This window comes from Acyrthosiphon pisum, chromosome A1, assembly GCF_005508785.2.
Source record: "Acyrthosiphon pisum isolate AL4f chromosome A1, pea_aphid_22Mar2018_4r6ur, whole genome shotgun sequence".
Classification (NCBI taxonomy): domain Eukaryota; kingdom Metazoa; phylum Arthropoda; class Insecta; order Hemiptera; family Aphididae; genus Acyrthosiphon; species Acyrthosiphon pisum.
The window spans coordinates 78,972,700-78,980,929 of NC_042494.1; the positions used below are offsets into that span (position 1 = coordinate 78,972,700).

At 27.2% G+C, this 8,230-nt stretch overlaps 1 protein-coding gene across 2 annotated transcripts in view; it reads right to left on the reverse strand.

The window, feature by feature from the left end:
• Positions 1-4,467, reverse strand: part of LOC100165902 (facilitated trehalose transporter Tret1-2 homolog) — a 10,370-nt gene extending 5,903 nt beyond the window's left edge. The window contains exon 1 of one of the 2 annotated variants that reach the window (XM_001943236.5): positions 4,357-4,467. The gene's annotated coding sequence lies outside the window, so the exon portion shown is untranslated. Of the gene's footprint in view, positions 1-4,248 lie in introns of both variants that reach the window. The other variant, XM_003243743.3, reaches the window with a different exon arrangement.
• Between the last annotated feature and the right edge of the window lie 3,763 nt (positions 4,468-8,230).

The window sequence follows — 8,230 nt, forward strand, 5'->3', positions numbered from 1 at the left end:
GTATAAAAACATTATTTAGTTCACAATTTTAAATTTACATTTGTGTAGCATTTTGTCCGCGATTCGACGTAGACACGTGTAGTCGGATTCAATATCAGGGTGGCTGAGTTGCACTTACTGCAGTGAGTTACACCCAAAAGGAATATTCAACAATCATAATATTTTGAGAGTTGTCATTTTGTACGGGAAACGAAGTGCGCGGGAGCATTTAGTAATTTATAAAAATGACACGACCGATTTTGACGAAAATATCAATTTATTTTAGAGATATCGGGAGAGTTTAGAGAATAATTTGAACCACGTTTGAAAATATACAAAACTCAGCTATTTGCTATTATATCTATCCAAACAATGAGAACAATTTGAAACAAGATACACCTGTATATAATAACACCGTATTTTATATAATACATACATGTCTTATGTATAGGTATACATTATGATACGTTGTAGATTTAAAGGTAATGTCAAATGAATATGTCTACGGTATACATATCTATTTATTAGTGTTTACTATACCTATTTATATACATTACCTACCTATACATGGGTATAACTATAACCAAGGCTGGGCAAGTTAATGATTTTTTTTAACTCAGTTAAGTTAAGTTAATATGCACCAATAACAAAAAGTTGAAAGTTAAAAATTAATTAAACTATAGGTTAACTCAATTAGTTAAAAGTTAATACACACTTTTTGTTATTTTTTTACTAAGTTACAAAAAAGTTCATTTGTTTATACAACGCTAGCATACTTAATTTTTTGCCAACTCAAAACTAAATTATAGACTATAGTGTTTATACTATGTACAGTATTTCCATATAAGTTAAAATAGAATGATATACCTTTTTTACTTTAAACAATTTCCTATACATATTTTTTGACATGAAAAAGAAATAGACTGAAATAGTGAAGGATAATTAAATTAAATTAAAAACAAAATAAATTAACTTAACTTACTTCTTAAAATGAAAAATTAACTCGTTAATTTCATGTTAATTAAAAAATAAATTTAGTAAGTTAACAGTTAAGTTAATGAAAAGTCAAAAGTAACTAGTTAAATTAAAAAGTTAAAATAAAATTAACTTTTTAACTTGTTAATGCTCAGCCTTACTATAACTATAGGAGTACCTATATCAATATTTTTCATATTTGAAAACGTAAAATAATTATAAAAATAATAACATTAAAAATATTATTATTGTTATACGTAGGTACCTATATAAAATAAATATAAATTCAGATGGTGGTAGGTAATTAAAATGTAATCATTTCTTTTTTTTAGGATAGATAATAGGTTCTATAGCCAATAGTTACATAGTGCATAACTAATAAGTAATAACTACTATATACAATTAATGATTTATGTTGCTATATTATGTTATATATATATATATATATTAAACAATTTATTGATCAATATTATAATATAGGTAATTAAACCTATCTTATAATATTTTATCATTAGGTAGGTAAGCATATATTATTCTATTGTTTGTAAAGTAAATAACAAATTCAAACATTTTTTTTATTTATCCAATTTATTAAACTAGTTTGATAAATTTGTTTCCTCCATAATATTTATACAAGTTATTTAAACTTTTTGTTAAGATATTAATCAAAAATTGTTAGGTACCTGCATATCATCATCATTTATGTAAATTACCATAAAAATCTCGTATTCTCATAATGCAAAATAGATTTTTGATCTATTCATTAATAACATCAAACATGATATCTTTTTCAATCTTTGTACGGAAAACCCATAAACAGGGTGTATAATATACATATTGATCAATGGACAACGAATATAACGAACATAGATTATAGTGTTATGAATTTCTTTGTTGTGGTTAATTGTTGTGATTAAAAAAAAATCATTTTATTTTTTGATCTTTAAAGCACTTAGTAGGTATTTACTATTTAGGTACCTACCTAATTGTAATTTATGTTAATATAATAGAAAAGTAGGTGAACAGAATTACAGTATACTATAGGTATAGGGTACTATATACCTTACTGCCTTAGGGCCAGTTGCACCGTCTACGGTTTAACTTCGATTAAGCTTAATCAGCTGATAACAGATATTTAACCGGGCAAATTCGGCCGATTAAACTCCGGTTAACTTTAATCAAAGACGGTGCAAATGGCCCTTAGTAAGCACATATTATAAAAATATACCTACCTACTCAAATTTTTTTTTGAAAGAAATTTCATGTGTAGCTCTATTATTTGCTCTCAACTTCCCACTAAAACTATCATCATAAATATATTTTACTTGTGTTTAGTGTTTACCTGTTCAGCTAAACATTAAAAATATATTGGCATACAAATTATGTAGTAACTGCTAATAACTAATGTCTAATAAAGATTTGATTTTAATTTATAATAGTATGCTGATTCCTATATTATCAATTGCATTTCAACGTTCAAGTATGATGTATTACATAATACATTTTAAATATCAGACATTTGATTGATTAATTAATTAGGAAAATGGCCTTGCAATAATATTATAACAATAATAAAAAAATTGTTATCGTTGAGGTTGCATTTTCATTCACGTATGTAACATTGTAACAAAACGTGTTCAGTGTTATTAAAAATAAAAGTAAAAAGGAAGGAATTGATAATAAACAACAATTGGTATACCTAAAAGTTACTTGTTCGCAGCTTTACATTTTTGGATACATAGACGCGCATTATATATCATGTGGCGCAAATTGTTTATCTTTTATTCTCTTTACCTAGGCGACTATCCAGACTATGTAAATGTAAACTCGGTTTGGCAATACCAAGTAATAAAAACGTCGATTGAAAATTAGGCATTTATAATTTTGACAACACGTAAATGGCGACAAATGAAGGGAGAAAATTGAAAATTGTAAATTGCACTCAATTAAATTAAAATATAATTACCTGAATTACTATTATTTTAAAATAACAAAACAAATTGCAGATAGGTACATAAGAATTACTACCACATTAAGAATTTTCATAATTTATTTTAGCATTCCCTATATTTTATCTCAATATAGAAACAGTGGCGAGTATCATAAAAAAATCGGTGTTGCTCAAATAATTTAAGGTGACCAACCTCATAATACGGTTATAGCGAACTATAAAATGTTCTATTTTCCATCTATCAACACCCACCAACCCATATTTAAGGTGTTGCCCGAGCAACACTTGATCCTATATGTCACATGCCATTGTAATAAAATAGAAATATAGAATAATAATTAATAGACTATAAAGTTACTTATAGACCATAGTGTATACGGTGTACACATAAATACAAATAAATAATATTAAAAAATAAAAGTACCTAGACACGATTGAAAACTGAAGTAACTATCTAATAACATGTATATACTATATACATATAATAATGTTGTCAACATGACAAAAAAAAATTTTATAGGTGATACATTTCATAGGGTGTTACCAATGGGTATCCTGCCTAATCTCATAATTTCATGTTAACCTTTTTTTTTATCTGTCATTTATCAAATCTACTCAATGTACAAAAAAATATATAGATTGTAGATATATTTCAATATAATAAAAAAAGGTGATACATTTAAGTAAATAAAAATTTTTAAAAATGAAAACATTGTAAACGAATTTTTTACATTTTTCCTTTTATTATACAAACTTTAAAAATATTGAAGTTTTTATAATATAGTAAGTAATAAGTACTAAAAACATTTAATTTTTAGATTATTTGAGTCATGACATATTATAGGATTGTAGGCGAGTACGGATTATATACACATCATTAAGTAGACGCAATTTATTAATTTGATGAAATATTGACCAATAGTAACAGACAATAGACATATAAGTTTTGTAATTTTATTATACGTAGTACAGTTTTTATATAAATTAATATTTAGGTATTTGTTTTTATTTGATATTATAGGTACATTATACAATAAAAAATATAATTATTATAATATAGATGTACCTATATGTATTGAAATCCGGTTTCCATATTAGGTATAACAGCTTATATACAATTATCCGTATACACCTATTGGTTAAAGATACACATTATAATAGGTAGGTATGTTTATGAGCATAACCTGTATTAGTAATACATTCTGTCTCATTTTATCTCAAATAACCAAATATATATGTTAAAAGAGTATTTCTCATATAATACAATCAATAGTTAGTAGTTAGTACCTACCTACCTACCTACTTATAGTTAATGATTTATAAAATTAAAATTAAATATTTACCTTGGAAAATAATTTTTATTAGCATACTTGATGAAAACCACAAGCTTTTTATTTAACATTTAGGTATATAAAATAAATAATAATTAAAACTAAATATCTTGCACTCACGTCGATCATCTAACTAGTACCATGCAGTACTGCAGACTACGGACTACTGAGACAGTGTCCGAGTGTGTTACACTGTTACTGTGTTATAGCACATGGCAATGGTGTCCAAACAAACAACTATAGGTAGGTAGGTAACTAACATATACGTTTGTTTAGTATAAATTATAAGCAAACAAGTGGGGAATAGCCGAGAGTAAAAGTACAAAACTGTAGATAACTGATAAAATATTAATTGGGTAACATTGTAATAGTACAATGTATTATTCAGATATATCTACTTATGTAATATATAAAATATAGATATGTAAAAAAAACTAGGTACTTAGTTAGATTGTTCTGTGATTATAGATACATATAGATCACGTGTAAACTTGGCAATAATAAAAAAAAAAATTATATTAATATCTACATATTTCTCACAAATTGCACAAATTATTTCCTGAAGTCAATAATATCGTTGTAATTATAATATTTATTATCATATCCACCTATCAGTACAGTTTTACATATTATGCTTTTCGCAATTATAGATTCTTGGCGGAGCGAAATAATGTGTGTTTGCTGTCATCTCCTAATTATGGGACAGTGAAAATGCTCTGATTTTCTACTTCAGTATCTTTAATATTTTATTTATAAACGCCCAGTGGGCATACAGTGCAAATATTTAAAGATATTTTCAGAATACATAATAATAAAAACAAGTTACAAAAATCAACAAAAGAAACAGAAAACAAAAACAAAAACATAACGACAAAATGTAGAGCTTAAGTCTAGAAGATACTACTATTTTTAACTCAGAGAGAAAAAAATAAAAATAAAAATCATTAAGTTTTTACCTATAAGGTTAACATTTGGTGAACCAGTGCAAAAAGATTTTAGTTACGCTAGTAGGTAGGATTTAGTAGGAGTATAAAATCTAAACATGGACAAAGGTTGACACTGGGTAAGTTAATGAAAATATACAGTGTATATTATATCTATTTTAGTTTACAAATTTCAAATGATAGTTAAATATTTAAACTGTTAATTGTTAGGTATACACATCTCAATAATTAAAAAGTGGGTAAGTGGATGTCACTCTGATGTACAATAGGTTACAAGTGGGTCGCTGTAATGGATGGTGTTAAATTTTAATTCAATGATATAAGTAATATTATTATTGTATAAGAAAAACGATTCTGAGCGAAAACGGTCAGTTAGCCTATGATATTACTAAGTATATATGATGATATTATTGTGAATAAAGTAATTTATATATTTACCTATTTACATGGAACCTTGTTTTAAATTTTCAATCTTTAGCTATAAAAGTCAAAATTCGATCTTTAAATGCTTATAAAAAAAAATTGTGCCTATGTATTTTTAATATTTTTCAACTGCTATTGTAACAATATATCGGGAGCCTTGCATTAAATTTTCACGCTTTTTTACCCAACAAATACAATTTTATTGATATTTATAGAAAAAAAAACTAAAAAAATTGAAAACTGACAATGTCCGTAAACAGTTAAAAAAGATTCAAAATATTTTCAAAATGTTAAGGTGTAAAGAAAATGAATATATAAACATCGGGTAAAATTTTCATGTATCTAAAGTTATTCATTTTTGAACTACAACAAAATAATAAAATCGCTACATCAGAAATCGAGTGCATATCCAATCTTGGAAAAATATAAACATTAAACGCTCATAAAAATTTAATTTGATTTGCTTATGGACATTTTTTTTTTGAGAAAGATAGACAAACTTACGAGGAATCTTGTATTACATTTTCAAATCTTAGATTTAAAAATAAAAATTTTTATGAATTCTCAACTCAAATAATTTACTAATTTTCGTGATTTTTCCGTATTTTGTCAAGATTTGAAATTTAAATGCTTATAAATAAAAACTGTGATTAAGGATTTATAATATTTTTCACTTGTCATTGTAACAATATAGTAGGAGCCTTGTATTAAAATTTCAAGCTTTTTTACCCGACAAATAAAGTTTTATTGACATTCATAGAAAAAAAAAACTAAAAGAATTGAAAAGAGAAAATGTTACTAAACAGCTCAAAACATTTTGAAAATTTTATTGTATATAGGAAATGCAAATATAAACAACCAGTGAAAATTTCATGTATATACGTTCATTCGTTTTAGAGTTAGGTACATCAAAAACCAAATTCGATTTTGTGGAAAAATTACCGTTTTCCTTAATTTTTTATGATGTTTAATATTCTTTTTATATCAATTAGCAATTTTAAAGTCATATAATATTTTGCCTGGGGATCTAATCTACTAAATTATTTTCTAATGCATAACATAATTTAGTGTCACGTTATTAGTGGTCGCCGTCGCACTCCTCCGTAACGACTCGACCGATTTTAATGAAATTTTTGTTTATAAATGGTTGCTATATTGGTTATAGGAGAAATAATTTGTAGAAATTAGTATTTATTATTTGGTTACCATTGGTTTATCTGGCAGATCATGCATGCATCAAATAAAATGTTCGCACATTGCCTACTTAAGTTAGATAAAGCATATAAATGCATATTTTAAGCATTGATATGCTGTCACACGTTGTCCGCGATCCAACTCGAGGCTGATATTTTGGTATAAAACCGGAAAAACGAACAATTTTTACTTGATAGATTACCTTAATTCGTGATTTATATGGATACAAAATTAAAATCTAATTAAATATATAAAATTTCCCCAAAGAAGTCGTAGAAAATATTATATGATAAATAAAAATAAAAATATTTGTTGGTTTCTAATTTTTATCGATTGGGTACCTACATCAATAGAACTTTAAGTAGGTATATGCTTTTTTTATTAGACTGACATAGGCAAAGACTAGATATATTTTATTTTTTAATTTAATTAAATTTTTTGGTAAAAAAGTTAAAAAATTTATTTTTTGAAACAAGTAAACATTTTATAGTTTCATTTTCTCAAAACGGGATTACGGCTAAGACTGCTGTTGAACGGGTGACAGACATATAATGGTTAACTGCATCTTCTTAGCAACTGAAAACGGGTTTTGGCTTATGTAAGTGGCACTGGGTGGTTGTTTAGTTGATACGGCGCGCATTTTCTCCGCTGTACTATACTGGTGGCTGTAGAGGTTCCTCCATCACCTCTTGTACCCGACCAGTATCTTGAGATCGTTGATCTCCACCCGTTGAGAAATATATTTTATAATTGTCATTGGTCATCAGATACAGTAGTGTAGACATGATTTCTGAAAGGGGGGGGTCAAAAAAAAGAAACAACATTGCTAAATGGGAGGGGATAATTAGAAAATCCCCCGCCCTCACAACACTTTTTACTTAGGTAGGTAGTAAAATATTTAACAATATGGAACAATGAATATAATTTGAATTGATTCAAAATGCACATTAAAAACAATATGGAAGAATATCCTCTCCAAAGTCAATGGGAAGCAGTTGCGTATATATGGGAGGTGGGCTAGTGGGCTGCACCCCCCCCCCCCCATAAATCGCAAATTTCCTTTACACAACTGTTAAATATATAGTAGTATGTAGGTCCTAGATCACTTGCTAGTTGCTATTTATTTTAGCTCACCACAAAAATTATTTCTATATACACCACTGATGGGAGGAGATCTGATCCCCACATCTCCCCTGTATACGCCACTAGTCAGATAGTTGAATGATGATTATAATAATAATAATAATCAGATGGTTGTAATCCTCCAATTACCCGACGGTATTTAGCATACCTGTTGCAGTTTCATCTGTTCGAAAAAATATTGGTTTAAGTAGTTCCTGCAGTTCCACCATCAAGCGCAACTCTTCGATTTCTGACCGGGCCACGGGCACAGTGAGCTGCTATTGCTCATAACCCCTGGAAATGTTGTTCGT